Here is a 12,793-nt window from a genome sequence, read left to right as displayed (position 1 = left end):
CTTGTCCTCTTCCTGGATATCACCAAAAGGATACTTTAGGTGCTTTAGATACACAGATAGCAGTGTAGCCTTATAAGCACATAGAGAAACAATCCCCGATCTGCCATGTTCTAGATGTAGAACTACTGATAGCAGAAAACTGCCTTATAAGTTACAAGGATTTTTTAAACTACCCTGTGGGTATGAGCTCAGATTGAAACCCACAGAGATCCCCAACTAAACTGACAACAAGTGAATAAAATGCTCCAGCTCCTCTCTGAACACATCCTCATTAGCTAAATCCTAATCCACCACTGAAGAGATACAAGGTTGGTTGACTACCACTAATTGTCATTCCCTGGAAATACTCATAAATTCCAGATGTGTCAGTGTTTTCAGATTCTGATTCAGCTTTTATTCTAAAAACTAAAAACAATGCTCCTGATAAAACTGGCATTTACATACACACATAATGAGCGCAAAATTGAAATAGCTATCTACCTTCGAACGTGAATGTATGGGTGTGCACAAACGTACACTCTTTAGATATAAAAATATACCTCAGATCATATTTGGTATCAACACCTAATAATACAGGGAAAATTAAATACAGGAAATATATAATTCTTTTTCACATTTAAGATATGATAATACAACTTGCAAATTTGAAGAAAGGTGCACTTCACATTGTAAAATATCATACGCTATTGCTATGCAAGAAAAAAATAAGGACAAACTACAATTTAAGCACAAGAACATTTTCTATGCAGTGCATTTACATTACACAAAATCTATCTTTCTGCAGAAACAGTGTGGGCATTAATTAGGTCTGCTATTCCTTCCTCAGACTTCAAGACTTTTTTATTATTATTCCAGAGAACTTACAGAGAACATCCTAGTAATTTCTGGTGCAGGCTATTTAACTGCAAAACTTGACTGGTGCTTATTTAAACCTCTTTGTTCACCAAAGAATTCTGTATTATTTTTGTGCACAGGTAACTCTTTTATTCGTGATACTTAAAAATACTAAAACTGTAAAAAAAAAAATCACTTAAAAGCCACGTCATATCACTTGAAAAAAGTTCAGGCACCGTTGTCAAAATCCTGAAATATTTTGACAGAATGTATACACACAAGATACACTGGGGGATACCTGTAATAACCTTATAAATAAAGAGGCTTTTACTGTTTTCTATCTTATGGTGCAATGTTATGAACTGCAACAATGTAAGAATGTGCAGAAGATGATATCACACTAAGGCACACTGGGATCAATCCGAACTCTATGTGCATTGTGTTGTTTGTCTTCAGTGGGAAGCCAAGTAGGTTCCAGAACTGAAGGGAAAATGCAGTTTTTTAAAAAAAAGAATGTAGATCACTGTACTGAGGAAAAATACTATCTGAAATAGAAAGTCTTAGAAACTGAATTAGTGAGTATTTTCAGACAATCTTTCTCTTCTGTAGGAGCCTTATGACTTTGGTGCCCAACGGTGCAGATAATTACCCAAAGATATGCTTTTCACTGATTTCACTGGGATAAAAGCAGGTTATTTTTACAGGCTTTTCCTGGAACAAGGGATATTCAAACATCAATACGTACAAAACCAACAGAAATAGTTTTGGCCATGTTTGTGGAGAATTCCAAAACATTTTGAACTTCCAAATTTCTTATGCTGTACATATTGGATGGTGATATTTGTGTTTTAGTCTTGCAGTATCTTCCATTGATCTTCCAATTAATGCAGAAGACTTTGCTGCCTTTTAAAAGAGGTTGAACAAGAGAAAGGGGCACTGCACCATGTCAGCCATAATGATTTCTACACTATAGAGAGAGATTTTTAGCATCACATCTGGCTGCCTCTGTTTAGATGACACCGTGCTCCCTTCTCAACACAAGAGAGGTGGCAGGGCAGCGGACCAGGCGAGACATAAACTCACACTTCCAGGAAAATCTCAGAACTGAGCCGGCCTGTCTCACACATCACCAGTGCCCCTGCTTTGGTCCTGCTGATTGCAGTGGGAGTGGGCATGCTTTTTCTCCCTCGCAGAGCTGAATATTGAATGCTCTCTTCTGCTGATATCTTATTTTACAGGCGTGAAGAGTAGCAAAAGCAGGTCCAGCTGTAGCTGTTTTTAAAATGGAACTACCTTTTGATTGCACTATCTCTCATTTAATGTCTTATTAAACCACCTCAACGGGAGAGAAATGCAAACAGAGTGCTACCCAGACAGCTGCTGACAGTGCCTCATGCTAGAACCAGATGGAGAGCAGCTCTGTCTGCTTTCCCCCTCTCCCTAATATCAAGCTTTTCAAGACCAAACACAATCAAATTTGCTTCCCTTTATTCCCTGAAGCAAAAGCCTAAACTTCACAACTGAGCACATACGAATGGTTATATTGATCCAGACCAGCAGTCCATACCTGCGGCCAACAGAAATTGCTTATGAACAGGTAGTGGGTTGGTTGCTTATTTGGTCGATCACCCTAGGTTTTAGCAAACAGAGGTGCTGGGACTTCACATGACAGAGACGGCATCTGTTTGATGTCCCTTGGCCCTGCATAATCCAAGTGAATCAGTCTGGTGAGTTAATTAACATTCAGCAGTGTACTAACCTAGGCTTTCACCTGAAATAGTTAGGCAGAAAGTAGCCTTTTCTTCAGAAGAGGCAGGGCCTGTAAGCAATACAGCAACAGACAGTGAAGATCACAGTGAAGTTCTCAGCTGTCCATTGCTTATATTTATCTCTAGCTTCGGACTAGAATTCAGGCAAGAAAAGAAAGGCATCATTCTTTTCCTGTTGACAAAGGTAAGGTGTATTATTCTTATTGTATTCATATACAGGGAGGTAATTTTGCACAAGCTTGGTTTTAGTGCATTGCCTGACTATGCAACAGCCTTGACTGTAAGACCCCTTCTTTCCACCAAATCCAGATTCCTCTTCCTGTTCCAGTGGTTACTCCTTGCTCCCCAAAAGAAATAAACAAGCCAACATATTATATATGAGCAGTAATATTGTACTCTTAATATTCTGAAATATAAAACTGTTCAGTATAAGTTGCAATGTTAGGTTACAGTTCTAATCTATACAGACATGTCTGAGATACTAAAAGACACACAATGCCTGCTTTGCTGCTGGTAAATCAAACATACACAGCATGATCTCATTGGGGAATGTGGGTGCAAAATGAATCACAGGCTAAGGCTCTAAGTAAAAGCGCTCTGCAAAATGCAGCAATGGAGGAAGCACTCAAAGGTCCCTGCTGATGTCTTGCATACAAAACGACCTGTCTGCTCTATTACTAAATAAACATAAATACTCAGTCTAGCTTTGTCAAAGAATCTAGAGTCATTACAAATCTTACTTGAGGAACTGGTGTAAATTGTCAGGTGGTTATTACTGTGTAAAAAGAATTTTACAGGATACATGATTTTTTTTAATCATTCACATCAATCTGAAACTTTTAATTTGCATACTACGAAGAAAAAGTTCATTATCAGTGACAGGTTCTACTACAGCAGTTATACAACACTGTAAGTGCCTCTGCTTTTAGTGGAATCATTACACAACAAAAAGAAGGCAATTTCTGAAGTCTTTCCTGAGAAAAATCCCCTGAGAGATCTGTGTAAGAACTTTAGGGTTTAGCCCATAACCTACGTTTCTAGTAGGAACAGGAAGAATATCCCCACACTGCATTATCATCCTGCCCAAACTCTGGCATAAACCAGGGGACTGTATGCAAGACCTGTGCCACTTGTGCAGTGCCCTGGACAAAGCAGCTGAAGCATTTCCAGCCAGATCATCCACTGAAACAATTTATATTCAATGCTTTTCTCATCTTTTCCAATGGAGGATGCTGCAGATGACAATAATTTCTATAACACTAGAAAGAAGAAACCAGCCACTCTCTTTCAGGCATACTCTGTCCACTCCCTCTTACCCCACGGCCTTCTGTTTACAAATACTCATAATTACGTTGGGAAATCTCAGTAGGAGGGTTGATGGTAGGGAAGATAGTATCAAAATGCACACTAGTCCCCACCTGCATTCTTTCTATGCCATCAATAGCAAGAGTTTCAACAGAGGAGATGTGTATTGAGGCACATTTGTTCTTCACTACTTTCAGCTAACAAGAGGTAAGCTGTCTATAATCTCCTACACTGCTGGTTCGCTGCAAAAGTCTGGAGCGGGTCAGAGAATAAAGTCTGTTCAAAAATGGGTTGCTTTTCAAGAAGAGCATGTCTTGGTGTGATTAGATCTGCAAGAACAAGAACGCTGTAATGTCTGGCAGCAGTCATGCTCCTATTTGAAATTGTCTCAGATCACTACTGAATCTCTGAATTTGTGGTAGGTGGTTTAAGAAACAATAGCTTGAAGAAAATTTTAATTTTTACACCTTCCAAAATATATACATGTAGCTCTCTTTAGAATACAGGCATAAAATAATTGTCATTTTTAAAAAAACAGAAGTAACAGTAAGGAGGCATATGGGTGGCACTGATACGCAGTCTAGAAGTAAGAAGATTGATGGGTATATATTTGTATATACAAACGCAAATCACATAGATTGGCTGTTCTACCATATTAGCTTCCATTTGTTGTAACTGTACAACATCAAAGCAGTGATGTCCCCATATACTGTATTTAGTGGTAATGTAACAGGCTAGCAACACATAAATAAATAAATAAACAAATAAATAAATAAAATCAAAGTGAGAGTTTCTAAGTAGTTTCCTGGCAATTGAGACAGCAGGCTCTTTCATCTGTGCTGTAACTGTGGCAGTGCATTGATTTAAACTCCTTCTGAGATCTCAAATGCTTTTATATTCTTAGGTCTTGCTGGCTGCTTTCTTTTTGCTTTTTTTCCCCCCTTCAAATGATAAAATTCTAGCATTTAGCAGAATGCCATCTTGCTTCCCCAGAAGACAGAGACTTATTTCGGCTTTGGTTCTAAACTGCACAGGATCTTTAAATAAAATAGCTCTCAAAATGCCATCCTATTAGGAAATCGGCCTTTGACTTTACTGTTTCTAATATTCTTATCACAGCAAGCGGATAAACAAACATCTCCTGCACACCCAGGAGATGTTTTACAATGAATTAACATTGTTTTCCTATTAATTTGGCTGACTGTCTTTGAAATATTTTTACTGATATGTCCAAATGGTAAAGAAAAGAATTATGCACTCTTTTGATTTTATGTTATGATATATATTCTATTTTAACATTATCTATCACCCTTTTATGGAAGATTTTTTTTCTACTAAAATTCTTCCTGATAACTGCTGAAGACATAAATCCCCCTTCCTGTTAGAGAAATATTTATGAATGACTCTAAGCTATTTTTCAATGTATAGTTTAGGCTACTGATTTTTTTGTGTTTGTTTTTCCTTTTTTTGTTTGTTTGTTTGCTTTATTACCATCTGTGGACTAAGATTCTGGTGGAAAAAGACTGAAATTATAAATGAATGCATGGTGCTTCAGAAAGGATGCTATTTTTGCCTATCTACCTATCCATATAAATCAACAGTCTTCAGAAAATTAATTTTATTGTTGTGGGCAAAAGCACGATTTTAATCTGAGGAAAGGTATACCTACAATTTTAAAATTATTCTCCATAGCAATTGGGAAAAACTGTCTCAGCTGAAAGGGAGATCTTACTGGGCCATGCAATCTATCTGCTGCATAGCCCTTGGCTATGGAAATTACAGTATGTGCTTTCCAGCTCCTCTACAAGGATCTATATGTGCCCAGACATGCAAAGTAAAAAGCAGTAAACATAGCACTGGTTGCCCAACACAGTACTCAGAACAAAGTGGAAAAAGCTGCTACCTGACAGTAGGGAGACATGAAATCTTCTCCAAGAGGGGTTTCTGTACTTACAGTCTTCAGGATAACAATGTCCATGGAAAAGCTGTCTACATACAATGGTTCCTCCTTCTCATGTCTCAGTGAGCACTGACTTACCACTACATTAAATGCATAGCCTAAATTATCCTTTCTATCAGTAATTATTAGTTGTGCTGGAGGGTTGCAGAATTAAGAATATTAGCAGAAGTGGATTATCAGACAATGTGGTGCACTCTCCGGAAAAAAAAACAAGATCTCTGTTACAAAGAATAAATTTGTAACTGAGAGAAAGCTTTCCAAATATTGATACAGTACAGATGGAATGATTTGATTCATTCACATTAGCTGCTTAAATGACTCTAGAGATATAGGTTAGCAGATGGGATGTTACTTAACAAGGCTTCAGCTACTGGATCAAGATGCAAAACTGATTTGGATGATGGCTGATAGCCTTTTTAAAACATTAGAATTGAGCTACATCAACTAATGAACTACTCTTTGTTCCAAAGTCCAGGACAGCTTTCAGAAAGCAGTCCGGTGGACTTCTATGCTGTATCTATGAATTTTCTGAGTTGTGGGGAAAAAAAAAACACAATCTTTTTTTACTGAGTTCTAGGCTTAACATCCCAGTGAGCAGAAGGCTTACTGGTGACACGGAAGGGGAAACATACAGCAGAAAGATTCAAAGATGCTGCTCCATGATTGGCAGAGTAGGCAACCACTCACACATGGTCTTAAGAAGCCTATATAAAAAAAAGACCGAATGGTAAAACATCATGCCAGCGTCAGTAATTAAATATGTTAATTATTTTAGTTATGTGAACAGAGCTTATCAGTGAACTGTCATTCTAATCAGAAGTATAGGCTAATGTCAGTAAGTAATGAAGGTCAAAATGAGCTAAAAAGAGATGGAGGTCTGCAAGACAACTTGCAGGATAAGTGCTCTGTCTCCTGCACAGCTCGGATCCTCTCTATAAAAGGACAACGGAGTGCTGTAGTGGTGTTGAGCAGAGCAGAGCAGACATTTAATGAGGATGGAGGCAGGAAGCACAGGTAAGGGAAGCAGGAGGCTGTAGCTGGGCAGCGAGAAGAGGCACACAGCTTGTTGTGAAGCCGCAGAAGCCTGTTGAGACAGGCTGTCAGGAGAAGCTGCCTTAGCACCAAGGTGATAGCTATCCCTGCTGGGACCCAGAATACCTGGGTTTTGCAGTACACAAAACTTGTCTAGCAACCCTGGGCACTAGTGAGTGGCCAGCAATGTCAAAGGAGAAGGCTAGAATCCATTGGCATGTTGGGAGGTAAGAGCACTGTAAGGGAGCCGTTAGGTATGTTATCCGATGCATTAATTCATAGCCTGCTCAAATCTATCTTTCCTCCCCTTAAGTTTTCTATACCAATTAATGTATATTTAATCTGAATACCTAAACTGGATGTTTGGAAGTGGGAAACTGGTACTTATCAAGGGATCCTGAATGATGCAGTTCTGTATCCCAAATCTTTGAGATGGCAAATGCAGAAGAAATCAAGAATTTTCAGAAGACTCCCTGTGGTAACTGTATTTTGGTTGTTTTTTTTTTCCTGTCAACCATCCCTGGAGGAATGGTTATATTTCCTTATCTCACTAGAGCATTCTGTCAGTTCTTGGAACTGCAAAGTGGACCTTTATGCAGTAGGTGGGCAAATACACTGATAAAAGTGCTGATCATGATCATCTTTGCTCAGAAAACAAATATGATTCCACATGCCTTGAGCATTGAGGAGTGTACAGATAGCCTTATAATCAGCCATCTACAGCAAATCGTATCATTGTACTGTAGATCCATAAAATGAAAGATATCTTTGAAAGCAGATGAACAAACTCCCCTCTGTAAACAGTGCAATCACATACACAGGCTCTCCATCTTTAAATATATTTTGAATATCACTTCACATTTAGTTTGTTAACACCTGAAAGTCTCACCTCTTTCTTACAAGTTGTGTTGTGGAAAATGAAATCTCTCCATTCTCCCAATGGTTCTGCAGCTGCAGGCACAGAATCAGCAGCTGTGCCAGGTAGATGGAGATGTACTCAACCCATTTCAATGACCTACATCCCTCCAGTTCCTCAAAAGGTATTTTTAAAACAGATACTAGTTAAGTTGCTCAGATCTAGAGGTTTGATGTTGCAAGTCAGACTGCATCATAGCATATTTAGTCAGAAGTTAGTAACATTTTTAAGACTTTTTTTTTGTGAGCTAAACAACAGGAACTCCAACCTGTCTTGACTGGAGTCAGTATGCTTTTCCATTTTTGGAAATGCGTATTTGTCAGAAGCGAGAGTGGCTCTAGGAAAACATGCTTTTCAGAAAAGAACTGCATTGTGAAAAAATGTGTGGAAAAAAGTTTCAGAATTGCCAATATGTGCTGTTTGACAACATGGAATGCAACAGCCCCATTTAACTTGAAAAAACCTGTTTTGCAATCCAAGTTAATTGGAATGAAAAGGTCAAAAATAAAATATGCTGCAAAGTGATTGAAACAAAATTTTGATTCACCCAAATAATATTTTTTCTTTAACACGTATTTTTAGAAATCTTATTATCTGTTAAAATGAAAAACCATTTCTATCCTGAAACTTTCCTGTGACAGAATAGCTATTTCTTGGTCATTGGATTCTCCCTGTGCAGCTTTCCTGTGGCCTCTTATCCTGCAGGAGGGTAAACACATTGGTAAGGCAGAGGCTCATTAATGCATAGCAGATCCAGGGTAGAGCTTGTGAGTTTTTCAACCCAGGATACTGAATCAGGCACAGCAGGGACTTGAACCCAGATCTATTTTGATTAAATACAATTTGTCAATGAGAAACAGTTTCCTTAAAGAAGTTTTTAACAAACTCTAATGAGAACCATCCACTGAGGGACATCATCCTGTGACCAGAATTCTGAATGCCTCCTACTTCTCAAAATCAAACAGAAAAGCAATTTTTTCATTTTGGAACCCCAGTTCAGTCCTGCAATGATTAACCCCTCATCCTTGTGAGTCTTTCTCTCTACTACTGTCACATTTTATTTCAGTTAAAATTACTTTCATCCTTTATCAGCTTGCCTGTACGAATTTGTGCAGCAGCTGCTGTGTCCATTGAAGAGTGAGATTCATGTGAATAAAATAGTTCTGACCCTCTGAATCCTCTGTGTCTGAGATAAAAACCCGCTTCCACATTTCCTTGGGGATTGTTTTACCTATCTCTGTCCAAAAAAACAAATATCAGCAAGAAAAGCAGTGACATAACTCAGATACTGAAGGAAATTAAACCCTTTCTTAAATGTACTGCCAGCTTCAGAAAAACAGTTTCTGTTTGTTTCTTTCATTCAAATCGCATGGATAAAAGGACCTCTCAGCAGACAGATCAAGCTGTGTCAGGGGGCTTATGTTGTAGCAGGAAAAATACTTCAAAAGGCATTGGGGCTCCCAATCCCAGATTGCTTCCTCCTTCCTGGGCAGAAAAAAAGATTTTTCTACCTCTGGGGAAACCAGTGGAATGGTCATCTGGTCTTGTTGTTAAACTGCAATCAGCCCTGCACTGACCTGAGCTGGTGCACAGCCCACGGACTGCAGGATCAACAGAGCTGTGACAATACAAAATGGAAAATGTCTTGCGAGCGTACTTTCTTTGTATGGCTGGCAACGTTTCTGAGAAAAACGTCTGTGACGGCAGAGCTTTGCAATCCTGAATGTTTTGCATTTTGTCTTGCAGGAAAATGAAGTCCTCTGCCGTTACAATAAGTATAATTTAAAAGAAAATATAGGACATCCTCTAATTAATGGAGATGGCAGTAACAAGAAAAAAAACCTCAGCATTTTCCACCGTGCTTATGTTTCCTTCTATTTACATTTTCAATATCCAACATGAGTTGGATACTTTTCCAGTTTTGATTTCCAGTCACTTCGACGTTGGTACCCAAGGGTAACTTTGACTACAACAAAACTACAAAGCAAGCTTCGTGTCTGAAAGCAACCTGCACTGAATCAAACAATTCGCCCACAATTTCTTACACTATTAGCCAAGTGACTTTTGAAGAATCATCTCCATGTTGCTTTTACTTTGTAAACTTCTAAACAAAAACTCACTTGATGTCAATTCACATCGTGTCCTTTTATCTGTAAGGAGGATGAGTCTGTGTTTGTTCAGTCAGTGGTAGTGTGAATCCACACTAGTAGTGTGTATCCACATTAAAAATAGAAACAGTACTGGAAAATGAAACAGTATTGTGGATCCTTGGGATGAGGAAGGAGAGACAGTGCTGCCAAAGCAATTACTATTTGCATGTCTTCAACCCCGAAGTCACTGAGCCACCAGACTCAGAGTGGGCAGAAAGGGGGGGAAGGGGAGACTCAGTGTCCCCAGGTGTGAGAGCAGAGAACAAATCCTCTGCAGGGGCTGGGAGCAACTGCCATAGGACAGCATTTCAGCTGATGCTTCATTGAGACCTAATTGTTATTAAATAATTATTACCATTCAGTGATAGTTAAACCTACTTTGCATGAGAATCCATTATAAGAATGACAAATAGCAATTGTTATGGAATGAGCTTGAATTCATTCTTACAAATTTATGAAATAACAATCCTATCTATGCAGACCTCATTTACTAGCTGGTGAAATGAGCAGGAAGAAAGGAAAGCTAATAGATAAATCCCTTAAGCAGCTCCAAACAAAATGTAAAACTACCACAGAACTGCACAAAATAAAAAGGCATTATTAGCTTACAGTTCAGTCTGGAACTTTATGACACGATGATTTGAATACTGTAACTTTTCATTAAAAGTGTCAAAGTAATATAAGTAAACATCAATAATGAAAACCTGTTATAATCTGATATTTTTATCCATGACCAAAGAACTTACTAGAATTTTTTTGTCTGAGAAATTCAGATTTCCACTGAAAGGAATTCTCACCAGCAATTAGCAACTGCAAAGTATATGTAGCAGAGCAAGCGTGGCAGTCCTCTAATGACTTTTTTTTCATTAACAAAGGAAGACAGACAGTTGAGAACAGGTTGAGTTTCTCTAATTAGCAGTGAGCAAAGTAAAAAGTAGAAAATAATGAAATGTTTATTAGAAGGATCACTGTATGCATCTCTGTCCCAACTCCTCTATCCTCCACATTCCTTTTTCTTTTGATTTTATTTCGACATGTTCAAATGGCACTTTGTTCCCTCTTTTGTTTCTCCATGTACTGCAAATTTCAGCTCAGCAAAGAAGGGCCACTCCATTCAGTGCCACGACCATTGAAGACTTTTTTAAGCATGCGGCTCTGTGAGCAGCAGAGCTAATGATACCTGGCTTCCAGCAGGTCTGTGTCTCCTGGTTGGGTTCTCTGACGTCTAATAAGGTGTGACTGCCAATTAAAGCCTTTCCTGTGGCTGACACAACCCTGGCAGCGCTGTCCCATGTGGATTCTCAGAGGTCTAATGGAGGTGAGCCTATAGCTTGATCGTTCTTACAGCGAAGGAATGCAGGTACATACTCTCCACTGACTGACTTTTTCATTTTCCCAAAACTTGTTATAGTAAAATAATTTCTATCTTCTGCCAAATTTCAGATAAAATGGCTGCAAAGTTCAAATGTGACTGAGGATACTCAAAAGGACGTAGAAACACATTGAGCTGCTTTGGGAACACAGGGTTTAGCATTTTTTAAAACTCTATTTCTATCTAAGAAATATATTTCTATCTACTCTTATCTAAATCAAAAGACTTACATGTGAAAAACCTGTTTGCCTTAAGTGGTATTTTGTTTCCTTAAAATTACTGGCAGATGTAAAGAGCCATTTCTTGAATCTATCTGACTCTCAGTCATACAGCTCTGGTGGCCTGCTACTGCATCCAGCAATCTATTCACTGGTGAACAGCTTTGTACAGGTTTTGTTCTCCTACTCTGAGCCATGGCGTGCATCAGAAAGCGCACGCTGCCAGCAGGTGCCGAAACACACCTGTTCTCTGTGCTCACGGCCAGCAGAGCTCTCTGCCACAAACCTCTCTGCTGACTTGACGAAAAGCCTCTGTTCCCCAGGGCAGTGTATGGGTGGCAGGGGCCGAGTGGGGTGGGCAGGAGAAACTCAGCAGCACAGACTGCACCCTGTGCTTGAGACTTGCAGGCCCCGATGGGTCATCACTCTCCCCAGCACAGAGCTGAGATTAGACAGAAGGAATCACTGAGCCCTTCCTCTGCATTCAAAGTCACTGTTATTCACTGCAAGATAAAATAAATCGTTTTCATGTGTTACTGGTAAAAACTTGGAATTCCAAAGCAGTGGGCCTGCTCTACTGCTGCCCTTTTGCATCATCTCTGTGATTTTGACCTCTTAGTTTTTCACTCACCATACCACTAAATGGCACAAGCAATAATTCCTGGAAGAGATGTTTCTGGCCTGAGCTAGTCCTCACTTATTTCAAGATCAGTGCCTACACTGACCCGAGCAGACACCAAGATGGGCTTAAAAAAACATTAAGTGCACAGAGAATCGGCTCTCTGTTTCACAGTTCTGTAGCCATTAAAAACATGGAAAAACTGCATCGGGGAAAAAAATATGGTAAATGACTACAGGATACATTTACTTCAGTGATTTTGTGGTTCATGGTTTTTTTTAAGCTTGGGGATGAGAAAATGATAGCATCTAAATATTAAGATATTACATAACGTTTATGACGTGGCCTTTTTTTCCCTATCGTTTTAGTGATTATATTGTTTCACATTTGCACAAATACAGTAACAACGCCCTCTCGGAGTTCATGTCCCACTATTTTGTGATGGGAAAACTTGCTTATTCATGCACAAAGAGCCATCCCACTGTTATAAAAATCTCCCAGCTAAATGCTTCAGTAAAATGCCTGCTGAAGAAAAAATAATAATCTAACTGTCCTGAATCCCTTGAGACTTTGGCTCCAAAGAGGTACCAACAAGAAATCTCCTTGAAAACATTACAA

The 12,793-nt window shown here is 39.0% G+C and overlaps 1 protein-coding gene across 11 annotated transcripts in view; it reads right to left on the bottom strand.

The window, feature by feature from the left end:
• The window catches only part of DPYD (dihydropyrimidine dehydrogenase), a 333,346-nt gene that overhangs the window by 43,345 nt on the left and 277,208 nt on the right, over nucleotides 1–12,793 (bottom strand). The gene's annotated exons all lie outside the window — the stretch shown is intronic.

Source organism: Numida meleagris, chromosome 7 (assembly GCF_002078875.1).
Source record: "Numida meleagris isolate 19003 breed g44 Domestic line chromosome 7, NumMel1.0, whole genome shotgun sequence".
NCBI lineage: Eukaryota > Metazoa > Chordata > Aves > Galliformes > Numididae > Numida > Numida meleagris.
This window is presented reverse-complemented; position numbering and strand designations above follow the sequence as displayed.